We start from the raw sequence: 19895 nt of genomic DNA, 5'->3' as shown, positions 1-19895 counted from the left end.
AAACTATCACAACATTGTTAATCAACTATACTCCAATATAAAATAAAAAGTTAAAATAACGGTAGTCAGAAAGATCTCCAAACTTCCTGGATTCGGGGCCAACCCCAGATAAAGGGATGGAGTATGTGGCAAAAGTGATGCTCGGTGACCCCTCAGGGCTCCATCTGCAATGTTTCCCTCTGTCCAGACCAGGCCCCTGGTGCAATCCCTCCTACCCCTCCAGGCCCCAGCGTCCTGGGGTGGGTGAAAAGAGGGTTTGTCCATCACCTAATAACTCAGAGGACACACAGACCATGCACATCAGGATGGGTAAACCCAAGCTCCTTATTAAAAAAGAGCTATCCTTCGAATGCATCCTCACTTGTACCAGGGGTGACCAGTGCTAGTCAAAGGTGAGCTTAGAGGTTGCTCTAGGCCAAGTCTCTTGGGCAAAAGGGGAATGGTCTCTCATGCTCTGCTATGAGATGGAGTTGTAAATACCGTTTCGGAAACTAGGGGCCGTGTGACCAGAGATGTCCTACTCCCCTCCTTCCTGCCAGGAGCCCCTCAGCGACTGCCCATTGCCTACAGGGGGAAGCCCGCATCCTTTGTCTTGGCTTCAAGGAGCACCATAAGCACACTCTCACCCTCCCACCTTGGCCTCCATCTTCCCTAGAAACTCATAAGTACCACCCCTGCCAATTTTGACTGAGCTGGCAGCATCATAAGAGTTAACTCTTGGGACTACCCTGGTGGTCCAGCGGATAAGACTCCATGCTCCCAATGCAGGGGGCCTGGGTTTGATCCCTGGTCAAGGAACTAAGATCTCACATAGCACAACTAAGCCCATGCGCCCCAACTATTGAGCCCGCGAGCTCTAGAGCCTGTGCCCCACAACTAGAGAAAGCCTGCACGCCTCAACAAAGACCCAGTGCAGCCAAAATAAACAAATAAATAAATTTTTAAAAATAAATAAATAAAAATAGGGAGGTCTCATTTAAAAAAAAAAGAATTAACTCTTACTGTTGGTGGCAGATTTGTAGCATCCTATTTGGTTGATTCTAAGATGCACCCTTTTTCTCATTTTAACATCTTACTCATTTAACACTGATCATGCAATCGATGGCATGTTGTTGTTTATCTGGCAGCACTGTTTTCTTTTGTTGGTTCATGGAATAACGATGTAGCTTACAAATGAAGGCATCTCGGGTTTGATGAAGTATGGTAAGTAGCATTTTCCAGAGTTGAGCTCTGGAAGCTTGGCCAGAGACTGGGAAGCTGCTTGCCCATTCTCTGCATCTTTTTCCCCCAATCAGGCCTGGGTCCTGGTGTAATGGGGGTGACTTCTGGGGGCCTTTATGGACCTCTGGTTGCAACCACTGGTGATACTTAAAATGTTTAATGACTAGACCAATCAAAACAGAGGCTGAAAAGCACTGGCATGTCTGTCCTGGAGCTTACTTGATCCCCACCCTGGCTGTGGTACTCCTTCCTGATTTTATGGACCTGTTGCCTGCACCCTCAGGGAACGTGGCCTGTCACCCAGTCCCAGGGGAAAATCCCCAACTGGATTAAGCCAGGCATAGTTATCTCAGTCTCCTTTGCCTTTACTGGCTTAAGGGATGGGCATGTATATTAGTTTAGTATTGCTGCTGTAACAAATGAGCATAAAACAACACAAATTTATTATCTTATGGTTGTGTGAGACAGAAGTCGGGTACATATCTCACTGAGCTAAAATCAAGGTGTCTGCAGGGCTGAGTTCCCTTCTGGAGCCTCCAGGGAAGAATTGGTTTCCTTGCTCTTTAGGTATTGGTAGAATTTAGTTTCTTGCAGCTGTTAAGGGTGAGGTTGCTGGCTGTCAGCAGGGGGCCTCTATTAGTGTCTAGTGGCCTCTCTCCAGGTCTTACACATAGCCCCCTCACTCTCAGAACCAGCGACAAATCCCCTCATGCTGCCATCTCCGTCACTCAGCTGGGTTTATGTGATTATGGTTTGTTTTTTTGTTTTGTTGGGGGTTTTTTTTGGCCACTACACGTAGCTTGCGGGATCTTAGTTTCCCGACCAGGGATTGAACCTGTGCCCCCTGAGTGGAAGCTTTCAGTCCTAACCACTGGACCACCGGGGAAGTCCCATATGTGATTATGTTGAACTCCCCATCTCAAGAGTCTACCTTTGGGACTTCCCCAGTGGTCCAGTGGTTAAGACTCAGCACTCCCAATGCAGGGGGCCCGGGTTCAATCCCTGGTCAGGGAACTAGATCCCGTATGCTGCAACTAAGAGCCCGCATGCCGCAACTAAAGATCCCGCCTGCTGCAACGAAGATCCCATGTGCCGCAACTAAGACCCTGTACAGCCAAATAAATACATAAATATTTTTTAAAAAGGGGGGACTTCCCTAGTGGCACAGTGGTTAAGAATCTGCCTGCCAATGCAGGGGACACGGGTTTGATCCCTGGTCCGGGAAGATCCCACATGCCGCGGAGCAACTAAGCCCGTGCGGCACAACTACTGAGCCTGCGCTCTAGAGCCCGCAAACCACAACTACTGAGTCTGTGTGCTGCAACTACCAAAGCCCGCGCCTAGAGCCCGTGCTCCACAACAAGGGAAGCCACCGCAATGAGAAGCCCACGCACTGCAACTAGAGAAAGCCCGCATGCAGCAACGAAGACCCAAAGCAGCCAATAAATAAATAAATAAATAAATAAAACGAAAAAGAGAAAGAGAGAGAGTCTACCTTTAATCTACAAAGTCCCTGTGGTCATGTAAGGTAAGAAATTCACGGGCTCCAGGGGACAAGAGTGTGAGGGTCTTTATAGGCCATTGTCTGCCTGCTACTGCATGTGACCCACTCTGGCCGATGAGATACAAGGGGAAATCTGCTGGGGCTTGGGAAAAGATTTCGCTCCCTGATATAACGATTCTGAGGCTTGCCGCACTCTTACCTGCTTTGATTGAGGGGCTATGAGCTACGGCAACCATCGTGCCACACTAGGCATCAACACCAAGAATAAAAGCTGACACACAGAGAAGAGTAGTGGGAATATCAGAGTGAGAAGAGAGTGCTTGGCCTTTTGATGACAGTGTTGAGCCACTGAACCAACCTAGCATACTTAACTAGCTCCTACTGGCCCCCGCTTTAGGGCCGGAGGAGGACCCTGTATTTCCAGTTACGGCCGGGGATTAGTCTTACAGGAACAGATTGCCCATAGTCCCTGATGCTGCCTGCTAGACCGCACCTCCTGGTCGAGAGGATTGTCTGAATTATGCCTGAACTTGCTGTATCCTTCAAACTTGGTGGCCGGACTGCTGGCCGCCCTCCCAGTGGCTCAGTCTCCCCAGCCCTGCCCCAAGGAGTCTCAGCTCTTTCCTCCCTGTTAATCCTGCATTTCCAGGGTCACATCCTACCTGTGCTCTTCCCACCTTGATGCTTCTGGTGTATCGTAATATGCAAACATCCTAGACCGCTGGCCATTCTCTGAATAGTCCTTCCGCTTTCCTGCTTCTACGCTGTTCCTTCATGCTGGTCCCTCAATTGGAAATGCTCTTTCAACACTCTCATATCTTCACCATTAAATCCTCGCGACCATCTTGTGATGCTATTATTCCCATCTGGCAAATGATTCAAAAACATTAGGTAAGTTATTTAAGGGGATGTGGCCAGCAAGTGGCAGAACTGGGACGCTGATGTAGGTCTCCCTGACTTCAGTGTCCATGTCCTCTGACTCCCCCGTTTGACATTTTAGAGAAGACACTGCCCATCTCAAGTCATGAAGGACTTGTCCCCTTCCATGTATTATAAGCACCCTGAGGGCAAGGAGTGAGTCATTCCTTACTGACCCCCAGAGTCAGCGGTGTGCAGGTCAAGGTCAAAAACTGGCTTGGGGGTCGAAGGTGGGAGCCCTGATTTGTAGTGTTTTCCATGGGGTAAATACCCCATAGTGGCTGATTTCAATGTCCCAATATGACCTTACTGAACCAGGAGCTGGGAAGAGTGAACAGTGCACAGCGTTATAGGATGTTTCCACCGTACAGATATACAACAGATGTGAGTAACCTCAAGAGCACAGATAGGGACTTCCCTGGAGGCGCAGTGGTTAAGAATCTGCCTGCCAATGCAGGGAACATGGTTCGAACCCTGGTCCGGGAAGATCCCACATGCCGTGGAGCAACTAAGCCCGTGCGCCACAACTACTGAGCCTGTGTGCCACAACTACTGAACCCCGCACACCTAGAGCCCGTGCTCCACAACAAGAGAAGCCACTGCAATGAGAAGCCCGCGCACTGCAAGGAAGAGTAGCCCCCGCTCGCTGCAACTAGAGAAAGCCCGCGCGCAGCAACAAAGACCCAACGCGGCCAAAAAATAAATAAATAAATAAATAAATTTTAAAAAATTAATAGCTTTAAAAAAGAGAGCACAGATAACAGCAAAATGTAGTAAAAATCGTTAGGAAGTGAATGAGTTTTGATCATTTATTACCTTTGTTTTAAATCCAGTTGCTTCTATTTTAATTTTATGTAACTTAATCTTTAAAACTGTTGTGTTTAACAATTGGCTTGCAAATTTCCTGGAAACTTAACAATTAGGTTCCTAAGTGGTTAGAGCTGGCTGCAGCGTGCCACTGCTGGAGTCTAGTCCGAGGCTTTGCTTTCAGTTGGTTCTAGAATGGTGGTGGGTATGCTGATAAAAAGAATATGCTCATCCACTAATGAGCTCCGAATAGAGCTGGTAGCCAGACTTCAACATCCTTTCCCGTGTCTGAGAATGCCTTAGTTCCACCACTCACACAGAAGGCCACACAAATAAAAATTAGCTGAGGGTGGAGACCAAAGAACAGCCAAGGCTCCAACTAAGGTCTGTGAAAACTGATCTCTGCCCAGTGCCAGGGTGGGGCCTTGTGACTGCTTCCAGGTCAAAACAGTCCTGGCAACTGGGTTTGAGCAACTGTCCTCTCTCCGACTACACCCACAGCCAGAGCGGTACTGAAGAAAAAGCACCAGTCATCTTGTTATTCTATCACATTCCAGAAAGGACAGCCCCCCAGGAAGTGGGGAGCCTAAAAAGAAGTAACAACTAGATTGCTCCTCCCAAAGGCACAAAGAAGTGCTGCGCTGGGACTGTCTTAACGTTGTTTCATTATGGGTTCAGCGCTGACATCACTGGAAACTGGAGTGGGCAGGCGCAGCTTGGGGAGGGAGAGGGCCAGCTGGAGAATCAGCTGCGCTGCATTGCACTCAGAACTATCCCTGTCCCGGTTCAGGGATTGTACCATATATGGACTCAGGCTCAGGACGGCAGTCCCGCTGATTTGCATTGGGGCTCCCTGAAAATTGCATTTTGGGATTAGGTCATTGCTACCAGCAAAAGGGAAGACTTGGTGGCTGGACTGCTGGCCGCCCTCCCAGTGGCTCAGTCTCCCCAGCCCTGCCCCAAGGAGTCTCAGCTCTTTCCTCCCTGTTAATCCTGCATTTCCAGGGTCACATCTTACCTGTGCTCTTCCCACCTTGATGCTTCTGGTGTATCGTAATATCCAAACATCCTAGACTGCTGGCCATTCTCTGAATAGTCCTTCCACTTAAGGCTGGTCAGCATAAAGAAATCGGGCCAATTGTGGTCTGGCGTGGACCGAGGAGGGAAGGGGGTGCCGCCCCTTTCCAGCCAAGCTGCTCTTGGGAACAAAGGCCGGAGCCTGAGCAAGCTGCGGGAGTGACTCTCAGCCACAGTGCACTCAGTAACAGTCCAGGCTCCCAGTTACTCTGGAGTCAAGATGGGTTCACCCAGGTAAACCCCAGCTAGTGAACCCACAACCTCATCCCCTAGGTCCAGACTGGGTCAGCCCAGGGTGATACAACTGGGCCTTGGGAATCCAGGGAAAGGGGAAAGGAAAGGGTGGGTTGGAAGTGATCTGGGAAAGTGGCTTTTAATAAATGGCCAATAAATTGGATCCAATTTGTAAAGATTAATTAATGTGTTTTGCTGTTGTTTCAGCAATTGGATGGCTTTAGCTTTTGTTTTTAAAGGACCAGTTTGAATTATTTCAGGACACTTCTCTCTCTGTGCACCTCTTGATTTGATTCAAAAGACAAGAAGCATGGATTACTCTCTGGCAGTGAGAATGAACTGCTCCATATGCGAGATGCAGAGAAACCTCACAAACATAAGGTAGAGAGAAAGAAAGCAGACACAAAGGAGGACTGTGAATCCCATTCATACCAGCTCGAAAACAGGCAAATCCATCTGTGTTGTTAGAACTCGGGATAGTGGTTCCTTTGTTGGCATTAGTGACTGGGAGGGGCAGGAGGGCTTCGGGGTGCGAGTGATATACTCATTCTTTGTCTGGGTTCTGCTTACACAGATGTAGACACACTGAGATGTCCACTTAGGATCTATGACATGTCTGTATGTCTGTAATATTTCATTCAAAAGTTTCATTAAAAAAAACACAAAAACCAGGCCTTCCAAGATGGCCCACACTCTGTCTATAGAGTGTGTATCTCCCTAAATAAACCTTCTTTTGCTTTAAACACACACACACACACACACACACACACACACACAAACCAGAATGTAATCTTGTGAAGTAACCTGTAACAGCAAAACAGTGAATTCCTCTGTGCCAACCAAAAATAAGCCCTGAGGGTCAGTGCAGCACAATGCGCAGAGCGACATTGGCTCTGACCCCACTGCTGCTGTTCACTGGTGAAAGGGTCTTGGGAACCCAGCTCCCCACTTCTCACATCCTCCGCTGCAGAACAAAGGGGTGGGATTCGATGAAATGCTCTCCCAGAGAAGACTCCTCTTCCTACCTGCTTCAGTGGAGATGGAATAGATTTAATGTTTGCTTTGCCTCTCCTGTGATCTTATAGAGGAAAGTTCTGCAGGCTTGGTGAGCCCACAGATCAGATTTCACAGTCAAAGCGTACACACGCCTGTGCTCACACACACACAGGCGCACGTGGGAGTACCGAGCCCCTCTCAGCATCCTCTCATCACCCATCGTCAGCCTTGACTTTCCCATTCATCTCCATTCTCACCTCATCTCCTCCCCCTTGATCTTAGTCAGTGTATTTGTCTCCTAGGGCTGCCATGCAAAGTACCACAGACTGGATGGTTTAGGACAACAGAAAATTTTCACCTCACAATTCTGGAGGCTAGAAGTTTAAGATCAAGGTGCTGGCAGGGCCACGCTCCCTCTGCAGCCACCGAAGGATCTTTTCTATGCCTCTCTCCTAGCTTCTGGTGGCCTCAGTGATCCTTGACTTGGGGATGATCACGCCAATCCTCCACCTCCACGTGGCGTTCTCCCGTGACCTCACATGGTCGTCCCTCTGTGCATGTCTGTGCTCAAATTTTCCCTTCTTATAAGGACACCAGGCATATTGATTAGGGCTCATCCTAATCACCTCATTTTAACTTGATGACCTCTGTCAAGACTCTATTTGCAAATATGGTCATATTCTGAGGTACCAGGGGCTAGAACTTCAATACATATATTTCTTGAGAAGGACATAATTCAACTCATAACATCCAGTGATTAAAAGGCTTCAGGAAAACCTCAAGTAGCCCCCAACTCTGTGCCCTGCCAGGAAAGAGTAAGGATTCCAGATGAAGACCAAACACTGAGAGACTTGAACTAATCTCTTGTGTTTGTATCATACTTCCCACGCCCAAAGCACTTCCATAATCAATATATCATTTGATTCCCCACAGTAAGAAAGGTAGAAATGCAGGCTCTGGGGCCAGACCGCCTGGGTTGGAATCTCAGTTCCATTTGTTACCAGCTGCTTGACCCTGGGCACGGGACCTCTTTGCCGCGGTCTCCTCCTCTGTCAAACAGGGATGTGCTGAGAATCAAAAGAATTAACACGAGAAGGGCTTACAACAGTGCCTGGTACACAATTAGCATGGATAAGCCTTAGCTACAGCAAGATCAGAATACCAGACAGCGTCATCCCCATCTTACAGATGAGGAAACTGAGGCACACAAGAGTAATTCTAGGCAGATCCAGAATGGAAACCCAGGCCTTGTGGGTTACAGCACAGACTCATTGGGTTATCTGGCCTGACTTGCTGTCCCTTTTAGGTAATAATAACAACAACAACGACAGCTACCTTTCACTGAGCACTCACTAATTGCCAGGCACTGTGCTAAGTGCTTTACATACAGCATCTCATTTAATCCTCGTGTGAGGTCTTGTGATCCCCATTTTAGAGCTGAATCACTCAGCTAGTGATGGGGAGCCAGGATTTGAGTGCTGGCCTCTGCAACATCAGGGCCTGAGTTTTCGACCCTTTATGTACCATAACCTCTGGAAAGAAGATGACCACCGTAGTTGCTTGCTTTATAAACCAGATGTTGCCAGGATGGATTAGGTGATATCTGTAAGCTCCCCAAAGGTCAGGAAGAAGCCATTCCTAACCATCCTTCATCCTAAGTGTCCCACGTGCTCCCACGGAAGGATTTGCAGATCTGACACCAGAGCTTAGGAGGCCAACCCTGGGAGAGGAGAGACGCCAGATGAGAGCTTTATAGCCAAGGCCAGGGCCGGGTGCCAGCGAGATTGTCTGATGCTGCTGAACAGATAGAGGAGAACCCAATGCCAGAACCCAGAGGGAACTGCAGTGCCCGGGCACAAAGGCTTCGTGACACCTTTCAAGTCTGTGAGGAGAAAGAAGGATGACACTTCACTTGGGTGCAGCTAGTCCTGGGGGAGGGGGGACGCTGCTCAGGTGGCCACCTGGGAACACCTTTCTGGTTGGGGAAGTCAGGCAGAGACCTAATGGAAGCAGCCCCATGGGGGCTTTGCCCAGGCTGGGCTGACACACATCCCGACGCACACACATGGTTGTGTCTGGTGACCCAGACAGACACGACTGTTTGGGCTTCTGTCGTTTCTTCTTCTCCCTCTATCAGCAGCATTGCACTCAAAGTCCTTGATCCCAGCTTGCCTGATTAGGGTCGTCACAATCCCTGGGCCCTGCCTGTGCCTCCTGGGGCCCCCTGGTGGATGCACCAAGGTTAAAGGAACCAGTGGAGGCCGAAAATAGGGCAGCTGTGGTGGTGCAGAGGGGAAGGCGGGGTATGGTGGATTTTTTTCCAACAGAATTTAAAGAGCGCTGTCCTGAATCTCTCTTGCCCCCCTGGGTGAATGATTTACCATGACAGCTCTGACCCTGGAATGGACTTTGAGGGGATGGCAAAATAAAAGGTTGGCCGCCTCCTTCGATTTCCATTTGGAGCACCCCGCAACCCTCCAGGGCATTGAGAAGGCAACACGCTTGGAGTTTTCCCAGAAGAATGTGGGCTGTGGCCTGAGCAAAAGGTGTTTACTCCCTTGGAGGTGGGATTTTTATTGCTAGTTTCAACATCAAGGAGGTGTGAACGTTAGGCACAAATCCTGACAATCAATACCACCTGAGGAAGGCCAGAAAAGGGCTGCACGGGTCACTGCTTCTCAAAGTTCAGAGGCACAGTTTGGAAGCAGCTGGGAATCTCATGAGAATGCAGATTCTCAACCAGTAGGTCTGGGGTGGGGCCCGGGAGTCTGTGTTTCCGACGTGTCCCCGAGGCTTGTCCTCTGGACTAAGAAATACTCCTGTACCGTCCTGGCATTCTCCTCCACACACACCACCCCCGCCAAAAACCTAAAATAAAACCGGGGAATCGCATTTCCTGGAAGTGTCTTACATGACCCCAAATAACTGGGAAAGGACTGCCATATGGTATTTAGGGTTTTAACTGTCCCCTCCGCTCCCGCCCACCAAGAATGGCCTTACACTAGAGCAGGTCAGAGGGTAGCGCAAAGGATGAAGACGATTTCATGGACAGTCTCCGGCAATCTTAAAGAAAAAGCAGAAACAACAGTATTAAAACTACCAGATTTTGCTCTAAAATACATTCTTAAAGGTGGCTTGGACTGATACATAAGCATAACAATGACTAGAAAGCATGGTTAAAGGCAAATTTTATTCTTTGTGCTTTTCCGTATTTCCCAAATTTTCTACAAACAAACGTATGTTGCTGTCTTTTTTTTTTTTTAAAGGCTAAGCTTGAAACATTTTGGACTATGGAAGTGCATAGGCCTTTTCCCTGGTGCTGGGAACTAGGATGGAATCTTTAACATCCAAGAGCTGATACTGTCTAGACAGGTACACTCTGCAGATAACTGAACCTTTGGGGATGGAGGGAGGGCTAGGATCTTCTGGTGTTGAGGAGACCAAGCTGGCAAGGCAGGTTGGCATTGAGTCACCATTTGGCATTGAAGGAGGGAGGGAGACGGCGCGTGGGGAGCACCCGGCCTCTGCCTCCTGAGGTCATGCTGACTGCTTGTGGCCCAAGGTCTGATTTATTTTAGTTTCTACGTCTGTGAGCAAGGTCAGTTTGCATAAATGATGGTCTGGCATTTTGATCCATGTTTACAAATCAATGAGCAGACTACCAAAATCAATGAACTGTGATTGTGTGCATTTTATAGATGAGAAAAGGCAGGTTGGGTAGGGAGGTTGGAGAGGGTAGAATTAATCACGGAAATGGAACCTTCATAACTCAGTTTCCCTTCCAAGGCACTTCCTTTCCATCAGGGATTCCCAATCTTTGGAAGAGATAGTGCAGCATAACTCTGGGTAAACACAGTCCTCTCCTTATCAGCAGGGTGCTTTGTATACAGTAGGTACTCATTCTTTTTAAATACCCTAATGCTTCTTTCATAATGGTCTGAGCATAAAGCACAGAGCAATTTTAGGAAATTGCCATCTTTTCCCACTGGTAGCAACAAGCTTTGCAAAGAGGTTTGCATACGCAGTCACCAATACCTATTTGTTAAATAGAATAAAAGAATATTGAAGAGACAAGATTTAGGAGGTCTGAAAAAACAAAATGGATTGCTAAGAAACGGGAAAAGAGCTGGCTCTAAAATGTAGCAATATTCTTTTATGTTTACACATATAAGATGGCTTTATAGGTTTCACGCATGTAATTTCTAATGTTTGAGAAAATAAAATTATAGGAGGGCTGCCTTCTCAGGTCCCTCCACCCTCTGTTCAGGAATGAAGACTGGCCTTCTGTTACCAACTTGGCCGATCTCTCTGCTGCTTTTTTGCCAGGCCTACTCAGATTTGAATACCCTTCATCCTTCATGCTTGGGCTGCAAAGGTCAATGTAAGTGACATTTGCTCTTTTGTCTCCAGTCTTCGTTCCTCTGGGTCCTTTGTTGACCTAGACCCATGACCCTGCCAATCAGTTGTCCCTTATTTTCATGGCTTCCTCTAGAAAAAAGGAAAAACTCCTTTATAGGCAGGTACGAACAACTGATAAGTTTAGAGTAGCCCACAGAGGTTGCATTCCAGGCCAAACTGTGAGCAGACCAATTTGCCTCCTAAGGCTCTCCTTGACTATTTTTGATCCTCTGTTTTTAGTGTCAGGGTGTCTCTGGCCTCCAGAGCACATCTCTGAGACTCTCTATTACCTCAGGGAAGGCTCCCGACCTCCAGACTCACCCTGACCCCCATACCTCTCCCCCTCTCACCATCCTATCTGAACTTACCCAACCTTGCCCCAGCCTTCAGCATCTTTGTCATAAATTGACCAAATGTACCAACAGGCCCCTTAATAGTGAGAATTAAAGACAAGTGCATTTTTGAGATGATAGACCTTCAAATCACCCAATGTAAGCAACCCTGCCATTGGGTCCACGGGCCCCATAAAGATTGATGACAGATAAGTGAAGCTGTGGCCTACGTGATCTTCCCTCAGTTGCACAGCACCTTCCTCTGGCCCTATGGACATCGGTGACTCACCAGGAGCGTCAGAGGACCAAATTGCTCCCTAAGTAAAGCAGATAAGAAGAAACACAAGGTGGTATTTGCTGGGGTGAATCATTGCCCTTTCAGCATGTTTGAACTGTCTACTTCTGATCCAAGGTCCCTGGATGAGCAAATTGATATATGACCAGTTAGATTCTCCCTGCAGTGGATTCAGCACATGCCCAAAGCCTCTGTCATAATGATGTGCACTCCCTGACCGCCTTGCTAATGGTAACTGGGCTCTGCACCATACGTACCAGGCTGGGAGAACCAGAAGACCAGAGGTGGGCCTAGGTGCCCCTTTCCCCTGGCAAGAACCAGCCCCGAGTTCCCACAGTTTGCCATATCTTACCACTGTCCTACATTGAGCTCCATAATTTATTATGGAAAGCACTCTGCAGTAGAGAAAAGCAGCTGGGAAGACTCAGAAATCCCGCTGTGCTAGCACCGGCAGCTAATGAGAACAGTGCTTCATTTGCTGTCAGAGGCAGCATGGGCTGGAGTTCTCAGACCCAAGTCAAGCAAATACGAACTTAAGAAGGAAACTCCTGTAAGAAGAGGAGAAGTCTGCCACTGTTGTTACACCAGGCTGCGGTGGTATCTGGGTTGGAACTGCAAGACCCCCAGTTGAGAGTATAGGTTGGAGGCCTGGTCAGGAGTCTGAGCTATGGTGGGCCACACAGACCCTGGAACTTTCCAGGGGATCCTCCTCACCAACAGTCACCCAGATGTGACACATTATTTTTTTTTTCATTTTTTAATTAATTAATTAATTAATTTATGGCTGCATTGGGTCTTTGTTGCTGCATGCGGGCTTTCTCTAGTTGCGACGAACGGGGGCTACTCTTTGTTGTGGTGCACAGGCTTCTCACTGCGGTGGCTTCTCTTGTTGCAGAGCACAGGCTCTAGGCACGCAGGCTTCAGTAGTTGTGGTACGTGGGCTCAGTAGTTGTGGCTCACACTCTAGAGTGCAGGCTTAGTAGTTGTGGCGCACGGGCTTAGTTGCTCCGCGGCATGTGGGATCTTCCCGGACCAGGGCTCGAACCCGTGTCCCCTGCATTGGCAGGCGGATTCTTAACCACTGCACCACCAGGGAAGCCCCTGACACATTCTTAGCTCACTGACAGTCATGGGTCTCTCAGTCTAACTGAGGATGTTGGATTGGGGCAACTGGAGAAATATCAATACATTCCTGGTATGTGTGTGTGTGTGTGTGTGTGTGTGTGTGTGTGTGTGTGTGTTTTGGGGATGGGGCTTACCACTTACTTTCTGATCTGAGAGCAAATGTGATTGAACTGAAAAAGGCTCTAGATAGGGCAAGTTACAGGCAAACATAGACATTACCAGTTTACTTCTTAAATATTTATCAGCCTAAACTTTTTTTAAAAAATATTTATTTATTTGGCTGTGCTGGGTCTTAGTTGCCTCATACGGGATCTTTTAGTTGCGGTGTGTGGGCTCTTAGTTGCAGCATGTGGGATCTAGTTCCCTGACCAGGGATCACACCTGGGCCCCCTGCATCAGGAGCTCGGAGTCTCAACCACTGGACCACCAGAGAAGTCCCAAAACTTGCTTATCTGGAGAGGCCATATATAACATAGCAGTGAAACTGACAGGCTTTGGCATCAGACAGATCTGAATGTGAATTCCAGCTATGCTCACTGTGTGGTCTTGGGCAAGTTACTTAACTTTTCTAGGTCTCAGTTCCCTTATCAGTAAGCTGGAGATGATGATAACAATAGTACCCTCCAAACAGAGTTATTCTGAGGATTGAATGAGCTAATGCAGTCAAAGTGGTAGAACAGTACACTATTTAATAAATGTTCAGTACATGTCAGCTATAATCTTGGGAATGTGAAAGCTCATCATTTTTGGTAAAAGTCAAGTTTATTTAAGCCTAATTTATGTACAATAAAATTTGCCCCATTTGGTGTACATTTCTATGAGTTTTAACAAGCACATACAATCATGTAACCACCACCACAATCAAGATGCATCACCCCCAAAAGTTCCTCTGTGCCCCTCTGTCATCACCTCCTCTCCCCACCCCTAACCCCAGGCAACCACTGATCTGTTTTCTGTCCCTATAGTTTTGCCTTTTCCTGAATGTCATATAAATGGAACCATACAGTATGTAGAAGAAAGCTCATCATTTTTAAAGGCTGACATATACTTGCCATCCAATACATTTCTAAGTAGATTTAAAGAACCAAGATACAATTTTCATTCCAAATCAGATGATATGTTTCCCATTGACTTATAGAAGAGGTATGATTTTCTCAAATGCCTCCCGAATAGTTCCTTTATGGGTAAGTGGGTCTTCCTCATACACTGTCTATCAGTCATTAAGTCTCAGCCTTGAGTCTGGGGTTGGCAAGGAGATCTCAAGTATTCAGAAAGGGGAAATACAAGTTCCCCTTCTTACCTGAATGGATAAAGGGAGGAGGAGAGAGTCATGTGAGGCAGGAAGTGAGTCACATGGCTCTCCATCTCTCCATTTTAGGGGAAGTCTGGGGAGCTGTGGAGAGGAATGCCAAGGGCAGGGGCATTTCGTTTCTTTGTTTCAGTTCATGGCTTGGACACTGGGATGAGGTTGCCTTGCAACCTCCCTGCCCCAAACCTTGGAGGTAGCCATTTCTCAGTAAGCCTGGTAGCAGCACAACTATTGCAGTCCCATGTGGCGTGGAGGGGCCCCAGAAGTCCCCTCGCGGAGGCGAAGGAGAAGAAGGAGCTGACTTAAGAGTGGCCCACTGTGACCAGGGGAGGTGAGCCTAGAGCAGGGATCACGGGCTAATCCCCAGATCAGGGGCTCGACAGAGGACATGGCCTGGAGGGTTTAACCAACAAGAGGCTGCAGAAGCCAGGCAGCCAGGAATCAGCCCCAAACCCTGGCCAAGAGGCCATATGTTGAGTGCATCTCCAGTCCACTTGGCTGTATGCAAAGGTCAGCAGGGAGGGGCGATGGGCAATGGTGGGGATCGGAGCACCAGGGACACTTCTGGATTCTAGAACCCCTCTACCCTAGTCCCATGATGACTCAGTCAGCACATCCCTCCCCGCAATCCCATCTCGGGGACACAAAGGTGAGAGCAACAAAATCAGAAAGCCTAAGCATTTTCCCTCAATTATTGTTTGAATTATTGCAGCAGACTTAAGGTGAGTCAGTAGGCAAGAGCTTGTGAGGAAGTCAAAAGTTGTTTTCTCAGCTAACTTGAGCATAATGTGTATAAATCTCCAGCCCCGGTGCACTCCCATTACAACTTCACAGCCACTTTATCTTAATTTCTGATCTATTACCTCTTGACAGTGGCCTCTAAAACTGCAGCTTTAAGAATCATGGTCTCGCAACCATAGTCCAATAGTGCAACTCATTCCTCTGCAAATAATGATTTTTAAAAGTTTGTTACTCAGGGCTCCCCTGGTGGCGCAGTGGTTAAGAATCCACCTGCCAATGCAGGGGCCATGGGTTCGAGCCCTGGTCCGGGAAGATCCCACATGCAGTGCAGCAACTAAGCCCGTGCGCCACAGCTACTGAGCCCGCGCTCTACAGCCCGCGAGACACAACTACTGAGCCTGCGCTCTAGAGCCCGCGAGCCACAACTACTGAAACCCGCGGGCTTAGAGCCTGTGCTCTACAAGAGAAGCCACCGCAATGAGAAGCCCACACACCGCAACGAAGAGTAGCCCCTGCTCGCCGCAACTAGAGAAAGCCGGCACGCAGCAACAAACACCCAATGCAGCCAAAAATAAATAAATAAATAAATAAAAAGTTTGTTACTCAAATAGGCAGTCTGTAACCTGTCTTTAAGTTCAGGATTTCACCATCCAGATTTCTTCAATGAGCCCTCTCCCTTTCTCTTTGGATACACACAAAGGTACATCATGCCTTTAGATGCATTTCTGCATTTCCACAAAGCAATATGAGTTTTTCATAATGAGCAATTGAAATGGGATTTGGCTGCTAGGAGATTAAGAAAATGATTATAAATAACTGGAAAAACAAATGTCCTTTACTTGAGAGCAAATAAACTTCATTTTTTAAAATTTATTTATTTATTTGTATTTATTTTTGGCTGCACTGGATCTTTGTCACCTCACGCAGGCTTTCTCTAGTTGCAGTGAGCAGGGGCTACTCTTCGTTGCAGTGCACGGGCTTATTGCTGTGGTTTCTCTTGTTACGGAGCATGGGCTCTAGGCACACGGGCTTCAGTAGTTGTGGTGCATGGGCTTAGTTGCTCCGCAGCATGTGGGATCTTCCCAGACCAGGGCTCGAACCCGTGTCCCCTGCATTGGCAGGCGGATTCTTAACCACTGCGCCACCATGGAAGCCCAAGAGCAAACAAACTTTAAATGTTGCATGTTACAGTGCCACGGTGATCAAGTAATTAGTAGTTCCTATTGAAATAAGCTTAACCCAGGGAAATTCAATAGGCAATTATATTTTCCATGTGTAACTGGGCAGGAAAAAATATGAGATTTAAGAAGGTGGAAAAGGAACTTCTTTGTACATCTCTATTAAAATCAGATGTTGGAACCCAAATGCACTTTAAAGTATATAATTATTTTATTATTATTATTTATTTTTGCATCCTTTTATTACTTTGAAGCAAGGAAATCAATCTAGGGAAAAGGTGAGAGTTGGCATCTTGAAATGCATTGGGAAATTATAAACTATGAGAGCTATTGATAAAGCTGGTATTTATAGCTCCATCAAGGATTTTATATTATTTACATCTAGACTATATACACAATCAACGCCCACTAATCCATTCCAGGTAATTAGTGCTGTTTCCATTTTCAAAGTCACACAAGACTCTTCTTGCAGCCAAATACACATGAGACAGAGGTGCTTTGAGAGGGTCACTTGGATCAAGATTTAAAATACAACCATTTACAATAAAGGCCTTCCAAGCCAGACTGTTCATTTTGACATAAATTGGATCCAAATTGGCATCACTGAGGATGTATTTCTGGTATTCATCTACAAACACAAATTCTCGTGAGTGATGTCAGATAGGATCTGGGCATATAAGATGTCCATTGACCTGGTGAATTTCTGATTCTGAAAACTCTGGAAGAGTTTTCCCCCAAATCCCACCTTCAGATTCTGTAGCCGGGAGAAACAAATAGGAAGCATTAGCAAACAAACAGGAAGCATTAGCAATTGTCATTGACTTAGCACCTCAGTTCATTCCCCCAAGTCTGAAGTTCCCCCTTTTTTGGTGAGGTCTTCAGTTTCATACATTCATGTACTGATTTATTCATTTATTTGTCTTATTAGTTATCTACTGCTGTGTAACAAATTACGCCCCAAGACTTAGTAGCTTAAAACTACACGCATTTATTACCTCTTGATTTCTGAGGGTCAAGAGTCTGGTGTGGCTTAGCTGGGTCCTCTGCTTCAGGGTCTCCCCACAAGGCTGTAATCAAGGCGTCGGCCAGGGCTGGGAGTCTCCAGTCAGGAAGCATCCACTTCAAAGCTCGTGTGGTTGTGGGGAAGATTCAGTTCCTTGCAGGATGTTGGACTGGACCTCAGCTCCTCCTGAGGCCTCCCTCAGTTCCTTGTGACATGACCGTTTCCAACAGGGCAGCTTGCTTCATCGAAGCATGTAAGTTGAGAAGGTAACTAGCAAGATGGAAGATACACTCTTTCGTAACCTAATAATGGAAGTGAGATACCCTCAACATTGCCATATCCCATGGTTTAGAAGCAAGTTTCTCAAGGTAAGGAGAATACACAAGGCTGTGAGTACTAGCAGGTAGGGATATTTGGGGGCCATCTCAGAGGTTGCCAATCACATGTGTTAAGAATTTGTTGAGCCCCTCTTAGCTGCATGACCCTGTGCCAGGTGCCGGGGATATAGTGACGACCACCCTTCTCTCATCATAACTCACAACCTATCTGGGGGAAAGGGAACAGACATTCAATAGATTATTGCAGTTGGTGATAAACACACTAAGTTAGAAATACAGGGAATAAAAGCTCCAATCCAATCTAGGTTGAGGGAGGTAGGATGTCAGGCAGGGACATTTCAATGGAGACTTAAAGAAGGACTGGCCCAGGATAGAGAAGGAGGAAGGAAGTTTTCCAGGCAGAGGAAACAGCCTGTGCAAAGATACTGAGGCAGGAAAGACTGTGTTGTATTTGAGGGAAGAGTGGCTGGAGTGTCGAGTGAGAGAGCAGGAACAGCAAGAGAAGGAAGTGAGGCCTTGTCTGCTGTCTTAAGGACTCTGGCCCATGGCCAGTGACCTTCTCAAGGAGGCCCTTGAGAAGTGACTTGGAGACCCCTTTGGCCACTTTTCTCTTCCTGAGGTCTTCTCTCTACTGGCCTGCAATCAGTCTTGAGGCTGTGACCATGCTCAGATGCACTGGAGTGCCTCATTCTTCTTTATCTTGTGATGATATCCTGCTGATAATGTACCATATAGACCCAAAAGCTCTTCCTCCCCCCACCTATAGGATTTTTCTAGAGGTTTTCAAGCAAAATCAGATGTAGACCCCTAATATGTAAAACAGACAAAAGCAGAACCTCTCAGATCACAGACAGTTACAGGAGGAGAAGGTGCCCTTGGGAACACCTTTCCCTGCATTCCCACGAGGGTTCCCAAGACACCTCTCTGGGGCTCTAGGACTCTGACAATCCTAGTTGGAGAAACATGTCCCTCAGCCACAACTTTGCCAAATATTATTCCCAAGGACTCATTCTTTCAATAAATCCTTACTGAACCCTTACAATGCATCAGGCAGGAGGGAGGCACTGAGCATACGAAGGTGATTAAGACAGTCTCCTCCTTCCATGAACTCACTAAGGAGGGATTCACGTGGGTGAATGACTCATCGCATTACGATGTGATGTGCAATTACAGAGGGTAAGGCAGGGAACCATGGTGGCTCAAAGGGGACACACGCAGAAAAGACTTCAGGAGTAGATGAAGCTTGAGTGAAGAGGAGTTTGCAGGTGAACAAGAGGCCTGGCGATACCTGTCTCTGAGGATTTGCCCTTGAAATCACTCCCTTCCCCCTGTACCTCTCAGATCTCACCATCTAGATGGGGTACCCCTCTCTCTAGGCTAAAAGAAGAGCCCTAGGCTTTCACTAGAAAGGCCTTGAGTGAGCTCCCAGGTTCCATAACAACCATGGTGTAAGCTCATATTGGGTTTTAATTTCTCACAGTTCCTGGATTGAGATAGAAGTTGAGCAACTTTACACAGTTGAAGACCCCATATTGTTTTTCCAAACTTCTCAATAGAGGGACTGAGCAGGGAACACTGGGTATCCCACCTTAGAGCATGTCTTCCCAACCAAGGCTCTTTTCAGAAGGGGCAGTGGACCTCCTGTCTGCTGTCAGAGTCTTAGATTGGGGTCACTCATCAGGTCGAGCATGTTCTGTTGGCTTCTGGGGTTCTCCCTGATGGGCCTCGAGAGTCCAGAATTCTAGGGAGAGCTGGCTTCCATTTGCTAAGTAATTATGCAGAGATTTGACTAATCATTCCTAACAACAACTAAAAGCTCGTACCAGTCCTAAAACAGTAAATTCAGTAAATGTAAAGTCTTAAAATAGTAAAGGATGCAATATGCACTGCATATTGCATAGCCTCAGTATGCTGAGGCTATGTGATATCAGAACAACTGGCCATTCAGAGGAAAAGCCTTCAGGACCGGATGCTGGGTTGCGCAAGCCAGGCAGTCTGTTGTTTAATTGTTTTATCTCTGGTGACTCATACATCTTTAGCTTAGCCTCAGGCCAGGTTTGGATAATAACAGCAAAAGAGTCCAGCTCAACTCTCTCCTCCTCCTCTGTCTTTGTCCTACAAACTCAAACCACCTTTGGATTTTTCCACACGTTGTAAGGTCCTAGCATATTCTCTTGGGACACCTACACCTCTTATCTTGTTTCTATGTTGATTACAATTTTATACTGTTTTTCTTCTCAGGGGATGCCTTTGACTACCAGAGTAGATGGTAAGCTCCTTTCAGGCTCAGGGAATGCTTTCTCCATATTGGAAGTTATGGCTCTTTGTCATCTCCACTAGACTTAGCACAGTGTCAGGCAAGTAGGCACTCTATAAATATTTGTGTGTGAATGAATAACTATGGCCCGTCCTGTGTATT

At 47.1% G+C, this 19895-nt stretch overlaps 1 long non-coding RNA gene across 1 annotated transcript in view; it reads right to left on the bottom strand.

The window, feature by feature from the left end:
• Positions 1 to 9702: 9702 nt before the first annotated feature.
• The window catches only part of LOC132374614 (uncharacterized), a 58017-nt gene continuing 47824 nt past the window's right edge, over positions 9703 to 19895 (bottom strand). The window contains exons 3-4 of the long non-coding RNA XR_009505693.1: positions 17131 to 17408; positions 9703 to 9820 (exon numbers count right to left, since the gene is read on the bottom strand). This is a non-coding gene — a long non-coding RNA (uncharacterized LOC132374614). The remainder of the gene's footprint in view (positions 9821 to 17130; positions 17409 to 19895) is intronic.

The sequence above is a fragment of the Balaenoptera ricei genome, chromosome 11, assembly GCF_028023285.1.
Source record: "Balaenoptera ricei isolate mBalRic1 chromosome 11, mBalRic1.hap2, whole genome shotgun sequence".
Classification (NCBI taxonomy): domain Eukaryota; kingdom Metazoa; phylum Chordata; class Mammalia; order Artiodactyla; family Balaenopteridae; genus Balaenoptera; species Balaenoptera ricei.
This window is presented reverse-complemented; position numbering and strand designations above follow the sequence as displayed.